This window comes from Myodes glareolus, chromosome 8 (assembly GCF_982192425.1).
Source record: "Myodes glareolus chromosome 8, mMyoGla1.1, whole genome shotgun sequence".
In the NCBI taxonomy this organism is placed as follows: domain Eukaryota; kingdom Metazoa; phylum Chordata; class Mammalia; order Rodentia; family Cricetidae; genus Myodes; species Myodes glareolus.
Window position 1 is genome coordinate 102095382 of NC_142033.1, and position 24105 is coordinate 102119486.

Genomic DNA, 24105 nt, shown 5'->3' on the forward strand with positions numbered 1-24105 from the left:
GAAATTTAAATGGTTAACCAGGTCATGAAAATATCAAATATGTGCTGGGAAGATAACCCCACATGGTTGCCACAAAATTAGAAATTTCACACACTCAGGAAAAGTAAAGGTGAACTGTAGATGGAGAAGCACACGCTGGACCCAGCAGCCAGTCTAGTGGAAGCAGCAGCCTGGGTGCACAGGACCCTGCTGGCACATCAGCTCCTTCCCCACCAGCCAGGCTCTGGCTGCAGAGGGACAGGCAGCAACAGGCATGTGCTTTTTAAAAAGTTATTTTTCTCTGCAAAGGAGGGATTACTTCTGGATAAGGCAAGATAATTGTGGTCACAACACAAGCAGCCAGACTCAGATCAGCACAGCTCACGGGAGGAATCTCAGTCAGTCTTTTCCAGCTTTGCGATGAGCTCATCACAGATTTTCATTAGTTCTTCAATTTCTTGATTCTGAAAGAGAGAGGATATATATGGTTTGCAGGCTGCTTTGTGTTCTGAGAGAAAAGCCGGTGGGTAGACGAGCCCCAGACATCCTAGTGCCTCTCCACCCCGGCACCAGTCTTCTGTGGTTGAGGACCAAATGCCTTCCATCCATCAAAGAGTGCTCCCAGTACTGCACTAACTGTGCTAAGGGTGGGGAAAGCCATCAACCCTCCTGAAGTCAGCCCACACACCTTAGTTTCTGATTCTCTCATTGAGTGGCTCGCGGGCTAAAACACAAGGACATGGTTTTCGCTTTACCCACCAAGAGCTTCAGGAACTGGGATTCCAGAGTCCGAGTCAGGGTGGCCAGACACAAGCTCTAAGTCAAAGGGCACCACTGCACGAATGCACACATGGCGATGCAGCGAGCTTGCACCATTGCTCAAATGCACGTGACGATGTAGTGAGTTCGCACCACTGCACGAATGCACATGTGGTGTTGCAGCGAGTTCGCACCACTGCATGAATGCACACGTGGTGATGCAGCGAGCTTGTACCACCACACAAATGCACACATGGTGATGCAGCGAGTTCACATCACTACACAAATGCACACGTGGCGATACAGCAAGTTCAACAGTGAAGAAGAAAGAGCAAGGCCAAAACTCACCAAGCATGAGAAACACAACTGGTGCCACAGAGACTGATCACCGAGGTCTCCTCCCAGGATAGTGAGAGGAATCAGCAAGAGGGCCTAGAGCAGTTGCCCTTCCAGCTCACCCAGTGTGTATATGCAACTCCAAGGGGGCAAGTGTTGCCACAAATACTCCGAGGAGGTAATGTGTAGAACTGAAAAGCATCCCAAGATGGGGATTAGGATCAAGGATGCACCACCAAACCCAGTCAGGCAGGCATGAGGGAGGCAGGTGTGTGAGAGGCAGGAGTGAAAGGCAGGTGTGAGGGAGGCAGACATGAGAGGCAGGCAGGCTTGAGAGATGCAGGTGTCAGACTGGAACCCCCAACTCCTGTCTCTTTAAAGCACACCCAACTCTGCTTGGGCAAGAGCCCTCCACCTTCTCATGCGCCTTCCACCTTGTCTCTCTGCTTCACTGGCATGTCCAAAGGCAGGCAGCCAGTCTTGAGTCTGGTGACATTATTTCTGCTTTCAATTTCTTCGTGGCAGTTTCTCCGAGGCTACTAGCATCTCCCAGGCCCCAGACATGGCCTCGTGTCCCTGCAAGGCACATCTGCTCTGAAAACTGATGAGCTACAGCCCCTGAAAGTCACTTAAAACACAACGTCCCCCCTGGAACCCTGCCTGTGTCTGATGGCTCCCGTAGCCTTGGTTAATATTGTGTGTCCCCCAAATCTGTTCATAAATGAGCTGGCCTGGAGTGTCTGTGTAAGAAGGAAAAAGTCAACTTCCTCCAGACCCACGTCAAGCTATGTACACCAAGGACTGACATAAGTCACAGAGGAGAGCAGCCCATGCCTCTGTATCAGCTAGAAGACCCCTGAGACAGACCCGCGTGCCTTCTTATGAAAGGCCCTTTCCAGGGACTCCACCTTCATCTGCTCTTCCAGGAGCCCAGCATGGAGAGCTGCACTCTCAGCCTTTGCCTTTGAGCAAACCTGAGCGATCTCTTCATTGGCTCTGTGGTGGAGAGTTGGGTTTGTTTGTGGGAGAAATCAGAAGAGCATGGTTAGCCATGAGGAACAGACTCAGGCTACTGACTACTGACTTCCACAAAACCCAGATTTCAAAGAACTGAGAGGAAAACCCAGAAACAATGACTTACAAAATGCGCTTTATATAAAACTGCTAAGCACATTTCCATGGCACACCTGACAGTAGAATACTTCAACATACTTCAACATACTTCCAAAGTTATATTTCACGAGAAAATGACATTACTTAATTTTTCATAACAATCCTAACTTTTAAACAATCCAGTACGATGGTGGCCTGGATTACTCTGCAATTGATCATACAATGTTGGGTGTCATTTAGCATATGTCTAATGAGGACGACTGGTCAGTCTTTACAATTATCATAAATCCACGCTTGCTGGACCCCAGTTCCCCATCTTCTATCACGAAGGAAGAGTCTACAGCGCTGCTTGCTATGGCACTTCTGCACTAGGACGAGTTTAAAGACCACGATGTCCAGCAGGAGCACCCATCTAAACGGAGACCTTCCAACAGTGAAATGCCAGGGAGAAGGTCCTCATGAGCACAGATAAACTAAGGAACTTAGCATGTACATCTGAGGAAAACCACAAAATGCCAACACTAATGGGTTAAAGGTTAAGCGGTGAGAAACAGAGGGGATGGATGCTGTGTGTGCACAGCTTTTTATACTCTAACCAGAGGAATAAAATCTCTCTCTCTCTCTCTCTCTCTCTCTCTCTCTCTCTCTCTCTCACACACACACACACACACACACAAGCAAGAATGCAGATAGTAAAAGGTACACCTTTGTTGTCTGTAGACAAACTGTCTGCCTCCACCTGCAGCAGTAAGCAGGTGCAGTGCACATTCACAAGCTCTTGCCTGTCCAGCTTTTCCTCTGCGTGAATCTTCAGGGCCTGGTATTGCTGCTCTTCCTGCTTAACTCTAGCTAGGTAATCCTGAGCACATTTTTTCAAAGCTTCTTCATTCTGTTCCAAAGGGAAAATTCAAAACGAACATGAATGTCTCTTTGTTTCTCTTGCACAGTGTATCACAAGGGTTGGTTTTTTGTTTTATCTGTTTTTTTAATAGGAAAGTCTGCTTAATTGAGATGTATTTAATTCTTAGTCCATGGCAACTTCAGCAGGCTTCTGCACCCTCACTAAAGAAAGTCTACAGACTTCTCCATGTCCTAACTTATATTGCTTTGTAAATCTCTTCCACTTTTACTACTATCAAGGCAAATGATCAAGGAGCCCAAGCCTCAGCTTGTCCACCACCCTGACAGCAGAGACTGCCTGTTACTAAGACACCACATGGCCACCCAGGAGACAAGGTGGAAGGACACCTACCTTCATGAACCCTTCTAGCACGCCTTTCAGGTTCTCGTATCTCCTGAAGAGATCAGAAAGGAACCTTTCCACAGAGTTCAGGTCAGCCAGGGCCTGCTCCTTCTACATCGTCAGCTGCTGGAAACTCTTCTGAGAGGTCATGTTTGTCCTCTGCATGTCTTCTGAGAACCACAAGCCAAAGGGGACAAAGTGAACGCCGACTCTGGATGAGTCGGGGGCATGGCCTAGGTGTCCTCACACTCCAGAACTCCTGTTCTAGAGGGAGGACACACAGTGACAAGTGACGGGGAGGCAAGCAGGATGTGCCACAAGGGGGCAGAGCTGGTGTTCACAGAGGGGCCTCTCAGGGCAGAGACTGGAGCAGGTACCCAGAAGGGACTGGGGATGGGAGCCACACTGAGCTGACAGCCAGGGCCAAGGTTAGGCTGGGAAGGCAGCTGCTGGGGTGGACAGTGGGGAAACCTTTTCAATACTTAAATGCTAGAAGGTCAGAATGGATTCATGTGAGAGTCAAGCCGTAGACTGGCAACTAAATGAGGCTGGAAGATCAATATGGACAACTAAGTCACAGTGTCTCTGCATAGGCTCTCTGTGCAGGGTCCGTTGGAGGGGAATCAGAACCTGCAGACTAAAGACTCACTAAGTGCAAAGGCACATAGTTGCCATGGCAGTACTTGGGATACTGACCTAGAAACACTGAGTTCAAAGCCAGCCTGGGCTACATAGTGAGTTCAAGGCTGCCCTAGGGTGTCTTTGCCAGACCTCCTTCTTGCTTCTCTCTGCTTGGCCACATACTCCCTCCAACACATGTGTTCTGTCCAACCATATGGGATCCAGTGACTACAGACTGAACTCAGAAACCATGAGCCAAAATAAGTCCTTTCTCTTCTGTTTATAATCATGGATTTGGTCACAGTGGTGAGAAAACATGGAAGGAAGTCATGAGAACAAACCAGATCGGTCCCCATAGAAAAGAACACCTAGCCCAGAGAATATCGTATTAAATAAGCCAGGCACAGGAAGCAAAACTCTAAATGTTCTCAGCATATGTGGAGTCTAAATGAGGTGATCCTAAAGGTTTAGTGGTCACTAGAGGATGGGAAAGGTGAGCTGGGAGATGAACAGTGGAAGGGTAGGCAATGAGCACCAGACTGAGCAAATCCGAGTGTTCTATAACAAAGTAGGATGGCGTCCACCTACAAGAACTTGGTATTTAATTTACAGAGAATTAGAAAGTACGTAGGAATTGGAATGTTCCCAAAGAATTGACAAACAGACACAGTCACAGCCTTGGCTTTGTCTCCAGAGATTCCAAAACTGTAAAAACACATGTTTATCTACTGCTGTGGCACTTGACAGTCTCAGATAGCTTCTAGGGCCCATTCTCAGAAAACAAAGCAAACACACAAAAAACCTTTCTCCTTACCAATCATTTGGTCATTGGTCTTTTCATATTCAGCCACAATTTTTCTAGAAAGAAAAAATAGTAGTAAGTTGTAATCATAACATAAAACTTGTTTTGTTATCAGAAGAGAGGCAATGGAAGTCAGAGACAGTCTGTCTGAAACAAATTCACAAACACCTAATAACACATATAATACCACACCTTTGCTCTGTCTCCCCTCTTTGTTTTTTTTCCTTACATCCATTAGGTTCACTAAAGTTCTGAAAGGTTAAATGTTCTCAGCACAAGGAAGAAGAGAAATGGAAAGAAGACAGCTTATGTCTTGGGTGCTAAGAACGGAGCCCTAGTCTCACACAAACTAGGTATGTGCTCTACTGCTGGACCACATCCTGAACTCCAAGAGCTTTTGACACTTTGTGTTTAATAAACTGTTCTGGTTATATTTTTTGTCACCTGACAAGAGATAATCTCAACTGAAGAATTATCTTGATCACACTGGCCCTTGACCCCTCAGAACTTCTCTTGATTGATGTTGTAGGGCCCAATCCACGAAAAGCACCTCGCCATCCCTCAGCAGTTGGTTTGGTTCTATAAGAAAGTTAGCTAGCTGAGCAAACCAGGAAGGAGCATTCCTGCCTTAGTTCCTACTCTAACTCCCCTTGATGATGGCTATGACCTGAAAGTATAAGCTGAAACCCTTTGTGCCTGCAAGTTGCTTTGGGCCATGGTGTTTTTCATAGCAACTGAAAGACAGCTAAGACATAAGCCTTTTAGTCTTCTTGGTTTTATTTTGTTTTGCTTTTTTCGAGACAGGTTTCTTTGTATAACAGCTCTGGCTGCCCTGGAACTTGCTCTGTAGACCTCAAGCTCACAGAGATCTACCCGACTCTGCCTGAGTACTGGGATTAAATGCATACACGCCTGTCTCTTTCAGTCTTTTATTAAAACAACCATCTTTACTTTTTCTATTTAAATACTGTAAGACAATCTTTTTGAATTAAAGATGCTCCTCAGAGCTCCTACTATGAGATCCACCCTGAGTCCATCTTTCCTGGACCATTACCTTTTAAGCTCTGTTCTCCTCCGATTCAGTTTCAAGTTTTATCTTATGTCCAACTGCACAAATATTTCACTTATTCCGAGAATGAAGAGCACGCCCTTGTGTTGGCCTTTCACTCAGTGAAGCCTGGTTCTTCTGATCTCCCTGCAGCTGCCCCTTAGTGCTGGACTCTGCATCCAAGGTCCTTATGGTGGCCACAGTAAGCTCACTAAAGGTGGGGCCTGGGCCTCCAACTAGGACATTTCCCCAAACCAAATAAAACAAGAACCACAAATTACAGCAGTCATGTTTAAAACGTCTTGTCAGCACTCACTCGCTGGTGAGGTTTATGCTTTCTCCTCTTCTTTGAGGTTATCTTTAGTAACACAATGACTCTTAAATTTCTAAACTGGACAGGAAAAGAAAAAAATACTTCCTTTTTCTTTTTGGGGGAGGGCACGAATCTCTGATACAAATGTGTACCCAACTGGTCTGGAATTTGTTGTGGGGCTCAGGCTGGCCTCAAACTTGGCGTAGTCCTCTTGCCCCAGTCTCCAGAGTGCTGGAATTCCAGGAATTTGAAAGCCCCCATCATCATCACCACCATGGCTAAAAGATTTTTATTTAAAGCCCATTAATTTTGTCTTTTACTAATTTCAATACCTCCATCATTGACTGTACCAGTAATTTTTATTACTCTTTATTATAAATGGATATTTTTAAAATAGACTTTTGTTCTTTTAAAAAGGCAAGAATTATTTAAGTTCTATTCATGGATGATGCTGTAAATAACCCTTGAAGTTATGGTATTTGAAGAAAATAGTCAATACTATCTCTGACTTCTTTTCCTTTTATGAGACAGGGCCTTTCTTTGTAGCCTACTTATCCTAGAACTTGGTAAGTAAAATAGGCTGGGCTCAAATGCAGAGATCACTGGCTTCTGCCTCAGCCTCTAGAGTGCTGGGATTAAAGGTGTGTGCCACCACGCCCAGACTGCACTGACATTCTTAATCCCAGAGCACAGTGCTAAGAGCAAAAGCCCTCGCGCTGCCAGCCGTGGATCCTGTGACAAGAGAACACTGCTGACAACAGCCACAGCGCACAAAGGATCCACACCCACTCCAGCACCAGACTGACCTCATCTCCAGGACTTCTTCTCGGGTCTCTTCATATGTTTTCTTCCACTCACAGGCTTCGATCTCTTTGGTGATTATCTAGATTATAATACAGCTTTGTTTTACTTCACCAATCTACTAGAAACTGAAAAATAACACACGACCAAGTCTGACACAAGATATTCAATTAACACTTAGGAATACTGTACAGCTCAGTGTTTGTATATAAGAAACATCTGGGAAAGTACATTCTCGGCTACACAGGGAGCTGTAATACAGCCACCACCAGGTGAGGTGAACAGGACAGTGCCTGGCCACCAGGTGAGGTGAAAGGCACATCTCCCTCACATTTAAGAGGTACTCTCAACTCCTCTGAATTTTGTCTTATTTCTGAGCTTATGAGCCTCCTGCCTCAGCAACCCACGTGCCGAGACTAACATACTACAACACCCATCACACCCCTTTCTGTAGTGATGCCTCAGCAGTTGATGGTGAGAACTGAGTCAGAATGAAGGGGCTTAGGGTGCAGCCCACTGTGAATGACCAGAACCCAGCTTCACATCTGAGACAGTCTTGATAATTAGAAGTATTCTCCACTCCCTGTCTCAGATCTGTCTGCCCTGCAAAGGACTCAAACAGGCATCCAGAGCCTCCCTTCCACCACGCTTCTCAGGTTCTCCCTTCTTCCTAATCTTCTGTCTTTGTGCTTATATAAAGGGTCTCAGGAATACGGAGATGGGGGCTGGAGAGATGAGATAGCTCAGTGGTTAGGCTGCTCTTCCAGGGGACCCAGGTTCAATTCCTAGCACCCACATGGCAGCTCACAACTCTAGTTCCAGGGGATCTAACACCTCACACAGACATACATGCAGGCAAAACATCAATGTACATTAAAAAAAAGAAGAAAGAAAGAAAGAAAAAAGAAAGAAAGAAAGAAGAAGAATATAGAGATGGGACTGGATTACTCAGAGGTTAAGAGCACTGGCTGCTCTTGCAAAGGGCCTGAGTTCAGTTCCCAGCACCCATGTGTCAGCTCCTAACTGCTTATAACTCCTTGAGGGATCAGGTACTCCTTTGGCATACACATAAAAGAACCCACGAGTGACCCTGTGTGCTTCAACTGATCAGACACAGATTTCCTTCCATCTACTACATTGTCACCTCAGGGTACAAAGTCAGTGCATCAGCTTGCTGAACACCAACACCAAGGCCGGCGTCTACAGGAACCATAAGCTACAGAGAATAGGAAGCTGCAGGTTGATGTGAGGCGAGTCAGCAGAGACAGGACCTCTGCAGACAGAAAGAGAACATTACCTCTTCCCTGATCAATGTGAGCACGGAAGTCTTGTCTGTTTCGCTGAGGCAGATCCCATCCAGGGGGCTCTCACCTCCACAGGCCACAGTCACGGTGGCGTTTTCTGACGAGGACTCCAGCAGTCCCTGTGGGACAGGGTTATATTTAACAGGGTTGGTCTCTAGTTTAACCCTGGATATACTTCAGCAACCTCCTCACCACAGACCACACCCTTTATGAATGTGCTTGCAGAAGCAGGAGAAAGGCAGCTTTAAGCCAGCAATCTCGTTGCAGGATTAACTAAAGGAAGGGGTACTAGTGACTACTCCGGTCAGCGTATGCTGGAGGAACAGATAACCCAAGAGAGCTTTCCTCTTTCGCGAAGGAGAAGAGTATAATTGTCAAGTGGTTGGTTACCATAGAGTCCCAGGCGGAAAAGAAACATGTCCCAATACTTCATTTTTCTGGTATTTTCTGGGGATGTATCTTATGCAAATAATTTTTCAAGAAGAGCGAGAACCCTTCAATCCACATATGGATGCTTGTATCTCTGTTTAACCACTCTGGCAACGATTCAAACATGGCAAATCTATCTGACCTTTGACCTTCATCTTTCCCTCTCAATGACTCAGGCTCACCAAGGACTTCAGCCGCTGTGATGACCTCAAGCACACACCCATATTAGCCCTTACACAAAGAGGCTGGATTCAACATAAAACCTGTGCTTATGTTAAGCCTTTGGGAGCAGAGGGGCTAATGGGCAGTTCAGCTCTGCAGCTGCATCTGTAGCTCCTTCCTGGTGGCCTCTGGTCTTCTGGTGACCAGTTTCCTTCCAGGACAGCTGCAGTTCTAAAGAGCCATATTTAGTTGGCATTCTGTTGTTCCCCAAAGCATTTTTTTAAAGAAGCAATTTCCCCAAACCTAGGAAAATGAGGTTTTTTGCATATGTGTAACCTAACAACCAAAATGCCAGTCAAAGTGACCCTGGAAACAATCTCAGCCTCCGAGTGTGAGCGAGCACAACCGAGAAGTTACTGTCTGGCCATCAGTCTGTTTCCTGCAGTCTTGCTTAAACAGAGACCAAACAGAAAATCTGATGATAACTTTGACCAGTGGCTTTAAAATCTTTCTGGGTCATCTTGGCCTCTGCATCTCTCCAAATGCTCAAAAGACACATGTAATTTCAGCAGGAGTCTTTATAGACTTTAGCCCTAGGTTCAGTTTAGAAACTTATCTTTGGCAACAGAAAAGAGGAATTCCAATGCCACCACCTGGCAGCACACATTCTGCAGACTCACTTGGGAGGGGAGTCACCTCTAACAGGATCCCCCCCTCAAATGCCACATCTCCTAGTACCCATTCTCTTGTGTGATTTCGTTGATCCTAGATGAAAGCTGCTCTCAGGGACCCCTCAGATATGGCAAAGTTTGCTGTGGTGGTTGAATGTATTGACCCCCACAAGTTCATAGGAAGTGACATTATTAAAAGGTGTGGCCTTGTTGGAATAGGTGTGTCTTGTTGGAGGAAGTATGTCACAAAGAGGTGGGCTTTAAGGTTTTATATATGCTCAAGTCTACTTCCTGTTGCCTACAAGATGTGGGATTCTCAGCTACTTCTCCAGCACCATGTCTGCCTGCATGCCGCCATGTCCCATGAAAATGGGATGAACCTCTGAACTATATAAATGTGCCACCACAGCTAAACATTGTCTTTTGTAAGAGTTGCCATTCTCGTAGTGTCTCTTTACAGCAATAGAAACCCTAACTAAGGCAAGATACCCACAAAGTCTCTGCTTTCTACATACTGGGATACTCTGTGAAAAGACCCAGGTAGCAAAGAATTGATATGTCTGCCAATAACAATGCAAGATTGGAAGCAAATCCACCTTAAGCCAAGCCCAAAGATCAGCTCTGATCAATAACTTAGTCAAGAAATGCCTTCAATCCTGGAATCTGGCAAACCCCCCAAAGATTCCTAACTCATAGGAACAATGAACTAATAAATGTTATTTTAGCCTCTAAATTTTGGAGCAATCTGTTCCTTAGCAGTAGAATGCCCATCTATCCCTGGATACTGAAACCACTGGGTCCAGTTCCTATAGAGAAACTCCTGGGTTGGGGCTCCCGGGTAGAGAATGCTGCCTAGCGAGCTCAAGGCTCTGGGTTGCAGCTGGCACCATAAAACTTTCTCACCTTATAGTTTTTGATACAACTTACCTAGGCAGATAATTCACTGGGGCAAACTGACTTTATTTTTCTGGTGCTACACTGATACACATTTTATGGTCAGTTTTTGTGAGTTTTTATTATTTGTATGTCAGAATCCTCAGTCAACTCCATCATCATGGACTGTATCCCACTGCCTGTGCTCCACCATCACAGACTGTATCCCACTTCCTGAGACATTTACTAACTGTTCTCTTTTCGTGTACTCAGTCTCAAAGGCTGATCTGTATTTCATATTTTATAAGGCATCTCAATTCAGACTAACAGTTCAATTTGCCCACAGTCACATGGGGCTAGTGGTTGTGTAAAGATTATGCACAAACAGTCAGATCTGCAGATGAGGAAACTGTATAGAATGTGTATATGAGCAAGAGTGTGAGCTTGTGTAGCACAGTGTTCATACAGAGGTCAAAGGACAAGTCTGGAGTCCATTCTGTCATTCCACCATTGTGTGGGTGGTCAATTCTACCTGCTGAGTCGTCTAGCCAGTCACACATTTCTTCCTCCCCCATCACCTAATATTAACTAGAATTTACTGAATCAAATTAGTCTGGGCTCTAAACAAGGTGAAAGAAACATACTCCACCCCTTCAAGTTGGGAACTTACATGCACGGCTGACTCCTCTTTCTCCATCTTCTGGCATGTCTCCTTCTCTAAGCCTGAAAGAAAGAAAGCCATTTTCACACGGATTGCAAGGAATGGGTTCCTATGTTCCTGGTGAAGACAAGGCAACTCCAGTGCATGCTTGGAACAACAGAACACAGAACGTAAAGATTCCTAAAAGGTGTGCTGGCTTTCTTCAACTCTAGTATTAAATAGCCCACAGGCTTGCAGAGTTAGCCACATGACTAAAATGTGTCAGTGAAAGTCTCCTACGTGCATCTGCGCACACTGCATGTTATACATGCGTCTGCGCAAACTACATGTCTCATACATGTATCTGAGCACAATGCATGTCTGATACGTACCTCTGCTCACCCTGCATGTCATATATGCATCTGCACACACTACATGTCTCATACATGCATCTGTGCACAGTGCAGGTCTAATATGTGCATCTGAGCACACTACATGTCTAATACGTGCATCTCCTCACACTGCATGTCATACGTACATCTGAGCACACTGCATGTCTCTTACGTACATCTGAGCACACTGCATGTCCATACATGCTTCTGTGCACACTGCATGTCTCTGGCTGAAAACCGAAAAGCATGTGTTCAGCTTTTCATCAACACCGTTTAAGTGTTTCATGGCAGGACCTTTTAAAAGAGCTACAGAGTTTTGCAGCTAAAGCTGAGTCAGGAAGCCTCTCTTAGATGAGAGCATTTGCTTGCCTCTAGCAAGCAGAGCAGACCCGAGAAATTGCTGCTACCAAGAAAACATGCTTTATTCTTTTCTAAGCTTTCTCAAGCTATCTGTGGAGTCAGTTATCCACGCTGACGCCATCCGTAACATGGGGGCCAGCTTGTTGGGGTTTCTGTCCCACCCGGTACCCCACAACCAGCATATCCCAAAGAAAATCACACAGAGATCTCTATAAGTTATAGAGCTGATTGGCCCATTAGGTCAGGCTACTTATTAGCTCTTATAACTTATGTTACCCCATTATCCTTATCTACGTTAGCACATGACTCAGTACCTTTTCCAGCAGGGCAACTTACATATTTTGTCTCCGGTGGTCTGGGCAGAACTGCGGAGGGAGCTTCCTGCTGTCCAGAATACTCCCAGTCTCTTTTCTCCACCTCTACTTCCTGTCTGGCTTTCCCGCCTATACTGCCTGACTGGCCAATCAGCGTTTTATTAAAATATGATTGACAGAATACAGACAATTCTCCCACACCAGTACCGTGTGACAAGGTAGAGGTATTTTGGCTTTGGTGAGATCTGTGATCTAAAGCTACTTCCTCCTGTCCAAAGAATGGAAGCTGAGTTCTTATTTATGCTGTAATCATGAAGTGTGGTCTTCCTTAAATATTAGATTCTTACATATTATTGTATCTCCTCCCTTAGATTAATGTAATTGAGCCCATCAATACCCTCCCCAGAATGCCTCTACTCAGAAAAGTGGATTCATTTGAAAACACAATAACTCACGGGAAGAATAATTGTCCCATTAATGAGACACTGGACTTACACTTCATAGGAAGTCCTCCCTCCACATGGCAGTTTCGACATCATGGCCAAGCCTGCTTGCATCCTTATCTCCACCTCAAAGCAGAAAAATAAGGCATAGCTTTTACTTTTGCCATTCCCATTCTCTTATTCTTTTTTTTTCTTTTTGGTTATTTGTGACAGAGTTTCTCTGTGTAACAGTACTCATTGTCCTAAAACTCACTTTGCACACCAGGCTGGTCTCAAATGCACTGAGATCAGCCTGCCTCTGCCTCCACAGTGCTGGGATTAAAGACACGTGCCACCACAATGGACTCCCATTCTTTTATCAACTTTAAATGTAGGAGAAAATTTTTTGCATGCTTGGATGACCTTTGGAACTGTCTGATTGTTTCTCTGAAACACACACACACACACACACACACACACACACACTCACACAAGGACTGAAAAATCACGAAAACTGGTCTTGGCATCAGTGTTTCCTCACTAGGGAATAGCAGTGTCCTGAGCCTTCCTCTGAAGATGCTGACGGAAAACTGGAGTTGGTCCTTAGTCTGTAGGGAAGGTTTAGAGAGACACAGAGGACAAGGGTGAAGAATGGCACAAAGCTTGTGCAGATGACATTATGACCCTCAGACAGGCTGTGATTTGTACATGAGGAGCTTGCTGTAAGGATCCACAGCTCAGGTGCTGTCATTTGCAGGACTGTGCCAGCCAACTTCAGGACTCTGGTTACATCCTCAGGGAGCCTGGAATGGATGTTTAGTATAAATTGTATTATGTGAGATATGGCCCTTGTATGCACAGATATGTTCAATTTATTAGGCCATAGTTTAATAAGGCTCTGTTTAATCTGGAAACAATCTGTTCACAGTACATAGGCTGTGTTTTAAATGCATGGGTCATATAACTCTTGCTCTCTCCTCCCAGTGCTCTCAGGTTGTGGGAACACAAGACTAAGAATGAGTGGTGTACCCTTCCTGAATCTGGCTCATATAAAATAAACAAAGGACTTTGTGTATGCCATATGCAGAATTGTTCTTTTCCATGTTGAGGTTAGGGGAGTTATTGGATAAACATGAATACACGAGGATATCTTGTCATTGTTAGGTGATGACAGGAAAATTCCTAATGACAGCCAGTAATGCATGTGCCTCACCTGCACCAGGCTTGACAGGATAACCCACCATTGGGACAGGACAGGGCTCCTAGAAAGGGGACCACAGTCATTCAGTTGCCACTGAGATGATACCTGTTGCTTTGTATTTGCTGAATATTTCCTGGTTAATATAGGGCAAGAGACCCTCAATGAGCAAATGCATTGATTATTTCTGGTTCCTTTTAGAACTGGTTGACTGTGTACAGATCTGTGTTTATGATTATTAGTTAGATGTTTCATAGTGCAAGGATCCTAAACTCTAGTCAGATGAAAAGAAGATTCTGATTTAAGCAGGCAAATTTATGTGTGACAAGTATGAACATGGATTCTGTGCTCAACTGGCTGCTAGGACATAGTGTTTTGTACCTACAGTTACATCCTGACCAGTTTCTGAAACCTTTCCAATTATGACTTGGATTTTGTATGTATGTGTGTGCACATGGGCATGCATGTGTGTATGTGTGTTTCCTAGTTGCCGATGTCTTCACTTCTGGGTTTACTTATTCTTGGATTCAGAATTCAACTTCATGATTCTATTCTCATTGGCCTTCTAGTGTGATTTTTGAAAGACGGTCTCTCACCATTTCTGGGGCTCATCAGTTCTCCTTGACTCCTTCCTGAGAATCTCAAGAGTAGGGATTACCACTGTGTGCTAGTGCTGCCGACATTATATGCTGGTGCTGGGACACAGATGTAGGTCCCACTGTTGTCTGACAAGTATTCTGCCATCTGAGAAATCCCCCTAACACAATCCCTAGTTCCAGTTTCTTAGTCCCAATGTTCACCATGAATGTCACTCTCTGTGGCTCTCATGAACTGGATGTTCTTCAGAATGTGGAAGTCCATATCTCATTCCCCAGACTAGAGGTTAAGTGGTATCTGTTCATCTGTGTTGATGTGACTTTGATCTGTGCCCTGAAAAAGATGATGACCCAAGATGAAGAACAAAGATTTTTTCTGCCTGTTGTCCAGAACTGTCACCAAAATGCTAGAGGTTTGGCTGCATGGAGTTAGCATATCTCCTAGCCTTCTCATTTTTACCAGGGACTGTCTCTTTCAAGGCTCTCAGGGGCTCTGTCCCTAGTCTCTCTGAACGTGGAGAATTGAAGGTGACCATGGTGTCCATTGATACTTGTTATCCTGTGAAAACATTTCTCAAATTTCTGACACTTTTCTTCATGTGAATATCTGCTAAGAGGGACCCAAGATACACAACATAAGTTGAGAGCATCCACAGCAATTCCAAGTCCACAGTAGATCCTTCTTCCACTTATTGATACCAGGTCTTGCTGTGAAATAACCCTTATGTATGCTATGAACACGTATTCCTCTCATTGGCTAATAAAAAAGATGATTTGACCTATAACAAGGCAGAATAAAGCTTGGTGGGAAAGCCAAACAAAGGGAGAAAGAAGGGCAGAATCATGTGAGACAGGAGTCAGAACACAAGATACAAGACACAAGCAGACAGGTAAAGCCACGACCACAAGGCAACACATAGATTAAAAGAAATGGGTTAATTTAAATGTAAGAGATATTTAGTAATAAGCCTGAGCTATAGGCCAAAGTTTTATAATCAATATAACCTTCTGAGGGATTATATTTTATTATTATTATTATTATTATTATTATTATTATTATTATTATATCATCATCATCATCATCAATTTGGTATTTCGATATAGGGTTTCTCTGTGTAACAGTCCTAAAGTCCTGGAAGTACCTCGTGTAGACCAGGCTGGCCTTGAACTTATGAATATCTACCTTCCTCTGCCTCCTGAGTGCTGGGATTAAAGGCTTGGGCCACCACCTCTCAGCCTAGGGATTATTTAAAAGCTGCTGCTGGATGGTGCAGTCCTGAGAAACCTCCATTTTCAATCCCTCTTTATGAAATTTGTAAAATGGTTTCAGGAAATACCTTAGTCAGAGAGTGTTGCTCCAGCATGCTACAGTATCTGATATAGATTTGGAGCATTGGACAGATGGAAGAAGAAGCAAATATCTGTAATGTCAGCAGTTGGCAATAGAGGCAGAATGAGTGTAAAAGGAGCGGTGGGCTATGTCCCACCACCTGGCTCCTAGCTAGCTTTATGTGAAATAATTACACGGAAACTGTACTTTTTTAAACAACTGTTTGACCCATTAGTTTTAGCCTCTTATTGGCTAACTTTCACATCTTGACTAACCCATTTCTAATAATCTGTGTAGCACCACGAGGTGGTGGCTTACTGGGAGGATTCTAACTCACGGCTGTCTCAGAAAGGAGAGTCATGGCGACTACCTCACTGCCTTCTTCCTACCAGCGTTCTGTTCTATCTACTCCACCCACCTAAGGGCTGGCCTATCAAAAAGGCCAAAGCAGTCTCTTTATTAACCAATGAAAGTAACAATAGACAGATGATCCTCCTCCATCAAATGAGCAGATGTTTGAGGTCACTATTAGACACATAGGGCCTTCATTGAACTTCAGAATGGCCACTAGCCCTGTCTCAAAGAATCAAAAATCAAAATACTTTTAGACACACCAATCAGTCCAAAAAGTTATGTTGATTCTTTATAATTCTTTCTCCATTCTATCTCTCTCCTGTCTTCCCCACTACGTGTGTGTGTGTGTGTGTGTGTGTCTGTGATTCTTCTTATATGTATATGGATACACTTGTGTTTGTGTACACATACATTCCTTTAGTGTATATGCATGTGGAAGCCACAGGAAAACTTCAGTGTTTGTTCCTAAGACACAGTCACCTTTTTTATTTGACACAGGTCACTCATTTACATCAGTTCTCATGGTTTCTGCTAGACTGACTTAATTCACCTTGTTTTTATTTGACATAGGTCACTCATTTATATCATGTCTCAGTGATTCTGCTAGATTGATGGCATTGACAGTGAGACCCAGTAATCAGCACATGGCTGCCTTGCCAGTGGTGGGATTCCAAGCATATGTCACCATTCCTATTTGTCAAGGGAGAGGAGGAAGACAGGAAGTCAGAACTTATACTTGCCTACCAAGCAGTGAATGGACACCACTCTTTCAAGCTTCTTTTGCTTTTTCAGGAGAAGGTTTCTCTGTATAACAGCCCTTGCTATCGTGGAACTCCCTTTGTGAACAAGGCCAATCTTGAACTCACAAAGATCCTCCTGCCTCTGCCTCCTGAGTGTGCTTCCCTTGCTTTGGTTTCCATGCTTTCCCTAGTAACTCTGATGTTTTTTTGTGTCTCTGAATTTCCTGAGACAGATCTGTGCTGATGGTTGGAAAGATGAAGCAGGGACATCTGAACTGAAGGTGCCTTCTTAGGCCTGTTTTTTTCTCTTGACCTATAAATGTTTTCAAATATGATTGTAGCTTTACATCTCTTAAGGTCTCCTTTTCATTTGGCCATTCCAAACACTCTGTTTTCTTCTCACCCATGAGAGCCCTGGAACCATGTGACCCCAAGAACAGAGGACCTTACTATCTATTTCCTAGACTACTCATGCCAATGCAGTCAAGAAGCATCAGGTGTCCCTGTGGCCATGCTGTAGACATGACATGTCTGTGTGCTTCAGTCACAGCTATCAATAAGGTGTCATAGGTGCCCTGAAGAACAGGCTGCTACAAGAGCCAATGCCAACACTTTTGTGTGAAATAGTTCTGAAAAATACCTACCACAGTGAAATCAAACAGGATTAGAAAATCCTGACTGAGAAGTTATGCTGCAATATTTCAATTTACTTGGGACTGTATATCATAGCTTTATATCAATGTTAAGAGATGGATCAGGATAAAAATAAAGTGAACCTTTAATAAAATAATAATAAAATAACAGAGAAATTTCTGTATCAGGTTTTGGAAAGCATTGTTTCAACTCTGGAGAGTGGAACATAGTCCTGATGTGCCTACATCCAGCAAATGTAGCCATTGAGTCCATAGTACTGAGACAGTGTGGAAAAGGCTTCTACAAAAAGCTATGAGCTGACATTCTGTTGTGGTCCCAAAAAGGCAGCTTACAACAGGTTACACCCTCCTGTTCTTCACAGATTCAAGTGACATGTGATTTTCAGCAGACTCATCTGAAGTGTGTTGAAAACATACTTATGCAGGAGCTTTTAGCTAGAATGATGTTACAGCATTTACAGTTGTTACTGTCATAAGTCACAGTTATCGCAAGTTGAGAAATAGATCCTGCACATGAGAACAATCATTTATAAAAGATGAAACCTTCACCCATGTATTTTTCTCTTCCCCTTTTTTATGACTCCCAACTGTTGTATGTGTCTGGGTTTATATGTGTCTTCTGGAGCACTGTCAATGTTCACTCCTTTGTGAGTAGAAAAGGTTCTCAAGTTTCACACTTACTTTGCTTCCTGATTCTCCTCGAACCTGTAAATTGTCAATAACTCTAGACCATCTGTACAAGGATGAAAAGGGGACTTCTCCCTCCCATTCCTATAGAGGTAGGATATCTTCACACTAGCATGCAAGGCTTTTATGTGGCAGCTAGTTCTGAGTTCATGCTTTCATGTTTGAAGACCAAGCACTTCAAACATGCTTGAAGCAATTTGATGGCTACATTCTCATCTTATGATATCTCTCAGAAGCCTCATATTGTCAACAGAACAAATGAATAATTGACCCTGTGTTGTGGTTGATTCCCTGTTGTAGCTCTGTATGGGAAGCAAGAAATGTTCACAGTTAAATGTGTTCATGAGTGCCTGCAAACTAAGGAAGACTAAAGGTTGTAATCCATTTTCTGCCATGGTGAGCAGCCTGGGGAATCAGGAAGAATGGCCAAAAAACAAAAAAAATAGTTTCTTGACTTGTGTGAAGATGAGCAGTGTGGATTTGCTGTCATAAAGGGGCAGAGAAGTAACCACATGCTTTTCTGAGGTAAGACCGAAGGTCAGATGAGGTTGGTGGCTTCAAGTCTTTGAAAGGAAGTGGCCTGGCTTTATTAGATGGTGTCCCTCAAGGACTCTATAACCTTGTCTATTAGAAACAGATTTCTTTCACATTGTCCCTGGCTAGATAGCCTTTGCTTACAGAAAGCTAACCAGACATATGTGTCACATTCTAACCTTCCATGGTACTCAGCCTGAATTCTCTGACTACCTGCCCACTTGCCTCCCATTCAGCTTCACCATGACAGGAAAGAGATCATGTCAGAGTCATGCAGTTTGCTATTCCTCCTACTTTGCAAGGCCTCATGAAAAAGCTATGAAAATCACCCTTTGCTCATTTAGATGGCTTTCTCAACACAAGGATCTGATTGATGGGGCACTCCCTAAATTTCATGGTGCCCTGCACTGGTCCAGGACTTATGTTCACATTGACTGCTGAGTCTATGAAAGTCAGGGGCTGAAAGACACTAATGTTGAATGTCCCACCTCTTTCAGCAAGTTGGCTTGGTTGACAGGTTGCCAGTGTGGCCAGACTTCTATTGTCACATAAGGTAGACCACTGATGGTTTTGTGTGTTCTATCTCCCAATGAGAATTGAGAGGTAGGCCTGTTATTTGTTCTTTTTCTGAGACTATCTAGCCCATTCTGATCTTGTGAGGTGTTTTCAAATATCGAATTGGGTGCAGAGAGTCAAACAGTTCTCTTCTAGGTGAAGGACTCCACAAAAGAAACTTCTTTGTGGATAAAATTGGAGTACAAAGGTCTCTTCTGTCTTCCAGACATCTATAAGGAAGTGCAGGTTTGAAACTCTCAAGAGAGACAGTGGTGCCATCTGCTCTCTGAAAATGCAAGGAGAGCAGAAGGGTGGGAACACCGACAGTCAGATATTGGGAGATGCTACTCAAGAGTTTCATTCAGTCATATCCTGGTTAATATGTGGCTTAGTTTGAATGAGAATGGCCCCCATGGGTGAACATATTTGCATATGGAACAGAAAGTGTCAGTATGGGGCCACAGAATTTTAAGGATTCTAAAGCCAAACCCATTCCAAGAAATCTCAAATATCTCTCTCTATCTATCTATCTATTTCTATCTCTATCTCTCTCTTTGTGTGTGTGTGTGTGTGTATGTGTGTGTTTGTGTTTGTGTCTTGCTTGAGAATCAGTGTCAGCTATCACCTCCAGCTTCAATGCCATGACTCTGCTTGTTGCTAGATTCCCATCAGGATGGTCATGTGTTGACCCTCATCTGTGCCTGGGGCCCCTAAGTAGCATGCTTTCTCCAATGAGTTGCCTTGGACACAGTGCTTTGTCAAAGCAATAGAGTGCAAACAGCAGTAATGGGCAAATTCAGTAAGTGAATGCTAGAATAGATATCTGTCTGCTTCAAGTTCCTATCTCAAAGGCCCTAGGGTATCTGGCAAATGATTCATGACACAGGAAGACAACTGTTAATCCCTCCTTATGATGACCTGCTGACCCACTGCACCATCAACACTAGTAGAGTTTGGCATTGTGGCTGCCACAGAGACTTGTGTGTGCAAGCTGTACTCAGCGGTGACCAAGGAAGTGTATTACAATTTGCTAAGCTGACACAACACCCACATTCAGACAGATCAATGCCAGCATTCTCAGCAGACATAAGAAAGCCCAATTCATTGATGGATTACATCAAGACCAGGCTTCAGAAACTCATCTTCCACACAGAGACACTCAGAGAATCAAACTAATTCATCTAAATCAGTGCTTCTCAATCTGTGGGTCTCAACCTCTTTGGGGATCAAATGAACCTTACACAAGTTCACCTAAGATCGTCAGAAAACATAGATATTTACATTATGACTCATAACAGACACAAACATACCTATGAAGCAGGAGCAAAGGGGATCTCCACAACATGAGAAACTTTATTAAAAGGTTGCAGCACAGGAATATTGAGAACCACTAATCCAAATAATCACCTCAAACAAGAACCTTGGGTTCCCTGTTGGCTGGGAAGCTCTTGCTGACCCAGAGAGCTGTTCATTACCTGTATGGAGACCATGAATTCTGCAGATGCCTCACTCAGCAAGAGCATACACATTAACACTGGCTGACACCTCATAGACCCATGACAGTGAATGTTTCCCCAATCTAGACTCCAGATGTCATCACCGAACACAAAGCAGTCTAACAATGCTGACCTTGTCTGACAGTGATGTTCCATGGCCCTCTGAAGTCCTAGTTACCTTTTCACAGTAGCCAGAAAAGTCCTGTAATTTTAGCCAATCAAAGAGAAAGATTCATTCACTGGGATTAAAATACTACCACAGTTTCTAAATTTCTGGAACAGGAGAAGGGTAGCATGGACCCTGGTGGCAGGAGGCTGTGAAGAAAAGAACACAGATGCTACCAGTTCAGACTGAGGTTGGTTACAGCAGGAGAAGGAGGCTTATGGGAAAGGGTTGTCTTGAACCCCCCCCCCCCCCCCCGGAAGGCATACTCTTCTGCTTCTGGGAACCCATGTCCTGCATCCCATATATCTCTTCTTCAGAGAGTTTCTCCAGATCAGCCCAACCAAGATCCCTGTTCCTGTCCTACAAGCTTATCTCTTTCTTCTCAGCTGCCTGGAACTGGAATTTTCTATGGGCAGACTCTCGTCCCCATCCCCAGTGTCATGCCCTGTCCTCCTCAATCTCTTATTGATTTTCTTCTCTCTTGCCTTGTCCCACACACCTCCTCCTCCTCTCTACCCTGTTCCCTCTTAACTCCTGGGCCTGCACAGTACATGAACTTCTTTATAGCTGGTCATTGATAAGGACCTTTAAAACTAGGGAATGACTTGGTGAAGACCCCATGTTGTGTAGAACGCAAAGTTGTATAATGTGGATTGCAGAAGTTGGATGCCTGGCTCTTTAAGATGGGGTGGCCATGTGTCTGACTTCTCTCTCCAGCCATAGTGCTGGACTGAGAATGAGCTTACCTTGTGGGAGCTAACAGCTCCCATGCGGGAAGAAGAGGGCTAGAGCGCTTGTGCCCATGTTGCTGGAGGTGTCTCACAGGGAACATCATATTTTGGGGTACACAACTCTATGAAATTCTTGCCTGACTCCCTCTTGTGACTGGTGGGCCACAGCAGGCTGACATGAGACCCATGGTTTAAAAACATGGCCCTAGGACATGTTGAAAAAAGACACAAGCAAATGACTTTGTTAGTGACTCTGACATCGGCAGGACTCACCACTGGGCTAGTCTACTCTCCCATTGTAACACCCGATTCTGCATTACCCTCTTGGTATGGCTCACATGCCTCCGTACCAATCACAAGTCTGGGCAAAGGCCTAGAGATTGAAAGAAACACACACAAGAGACCTGGGTCATTCGAAAGAAGATCAGCCAAATGCCACTTTATTCAACTTTTTGCCAAATATACTAGGGCCCCAGTAAAGGAATTCCCTCCCAGCCAAAGGGGGAACCTGGCGCCATATAGGAACTCCTCCCAGGCAGGTAGGAAACTACCACACCAAAGATGAAACAATGCCCTACAGCTAAATCACCAGGCTATGGCAGAATGAGCACAGGAACTAGCAGGAAGCTTTAGCTGGCTGACCAGAGCTGTCCTCAAGACACACCCCAGGGAGTAAGGGTAGACCTGGTCCTACAGGTCCCCCTTTTATATAAATTATATGACTAGGCCTGTCTTGAGTGGCATTGGACATCAGGCAATACCCCTTACCCGTCGTGGGAAAGCATCCAGGTCAAAACACATTTCCTGTCTTAGTTTCAGGCAGCCCCCCAAAAACCTTACCCGTCATTGGCTCACTAGTCAACCATCACCAAGTTTAGCCAGATTTATGCTGAAAGATACTCCGGGACAATAGCTAAGAGGACTTGCCACGTGGCAACATTGACCTGAGCTTGCCTTTGACTCTGGCACCATGAAATCATGAAGATGATGCTCCAGCACATATAAGCACTCCAAAAGGAGACTGTATCTGCTCAATCCTTAATAAATCTGCCCAAAATGGAGCCCTTAAAGTAAGGTCTCAGCACTGGTGGAAAGAACCCTGTATAGTTAACTAGATTAATAAATAATAGCCAATTAGTATATCTTGTACTCCAGGGTCCATGAATGACAGCAGAAAGCCTTTTCTGTGACCTAGCAGAGGTCAAAAACCGCAACCAACAGCAAAATTAACTGCAGTATTTAATTGTAAATTTAGCTCAATTTGAACAGCCAAGGCATTTGCAACCTGCCCTGAGAGGGTATCCATAGTGCTACCTGAAGCAACTAACTGATTAAGGGAAAAATCCAGCAGCATTAACCACTCTAGCAGCCACAGCAATGGCTGTCAATATCATGGGAAGGGTAGATGGGTAAAGGAAGAGTCCTTGGCACTTGGACCACCACAGCCAGCTTCTCAGGAACCCAGCAGCTCTTCAGTTGGCAGGTCAGTGTCTGCTGGATCTCTTGGTTCTGTCCTGTCTTCAGGCTTCTGGACAGGAAAAGCCACAGCATGAACCAGACGCTCAGGTACCCAAATTGGATTGTCAACATCCTGCGGGAAAACACAGACAACTCCTCTACCCCACATTAGTAAAGGATCTGGACCATACCAGGTGCCATCTGCTAGATTCTTCCATTTAACATGAGGCATCCCAGAAGAATTTGGCCATCAATGTCGCTCAGCAGTGGTCTGGGAATGAGCACCAATAGTCAAAAAACTTAAAATGTGTAAAATAAAAGACAAATGGTCCCTGGGGGTGGAACCATAATCCCCCTTTCTGTTTTATGTAAATTAGCTTTGAGTGTATGATGCACTTGTTCTACTATAGCTTGTCCTTGGGGATTATAGGGTATACCTGATTTATGAGAAATAGAAAACTCAGTGCAAAATTTAGCAAAGCCAGTGCTGGTGTAGGCTGGTCCATTGTCAGTTTTCAGAGTTTTAGGAAAAACTCTGCAAAAGTTTTTTGCATAAGGAAAAACTTATGCAAAAGCCTGGAGACAGTGACTTTTAACATCCTGTAATTTTTCTCCTGTATGAACTGAGGCAAAAATGAGATGAGAATACATATCCTCGGTTACGTGAACATATTGCATGTGCCCAAAAGAAGGAACGTGGGTAACATCCATTTGCCATAAATGATTAGGAGCAAGCCCACGAGGATTAACTCTGAAATGGGGAACAGTTAAAAGTTCTATACACAAAGGGCATTTTTTAACAATATCAGTGGCTTGCTCTCAAGATATCTTAAAATGAAATCTTAAAGACCCAGCATCGAGATGAAAATGATTATGAGCCTTTTCTGCAGCTCCATAAGATTCTTGACTCACTGCAAAAATTTGGGGAGTAAGCTGATCAGCCAAAGCATTCCCCTTGCTCAAGGGGCCAGGGGCGTCACTATGAGACTGCAAATGTCCTATGTAAATGGGAACAGATCGGACCC

At 44.2% G+C, this 24105-nt stretch overlaps 1 pseudogene across 1 annotated transcript; it reads right to left on the reverse strand.

Moving 5' to 3' along the window:
- Nucleotides 1-53: 53 nt before the first annotated feature.
- Nucleotides 54-14912, reverse strand: LOC148121237 (transforming acidic coiled-coil-containing protein 1-like; annotated as a pseudogene). The gene is made up of 9 exons (XR_015738649.1): nt 14837-14912; nt 11125-11177; nt 8313-8438; nt 7021-7097; nt 4866-4909; nt 3440-3600; nt 2970-3076; nt 1950-2070; nt 54-443 (listed from the first exon to the last, which is right to left on the reverse strand). The product of XR_015738649.1 is annotated as a transforming acidic coiled-coil-containing protein 1-like (transcript).
- Between the last annotated feature and the right edge of the window lie 9193 nt (nt 14913-24105).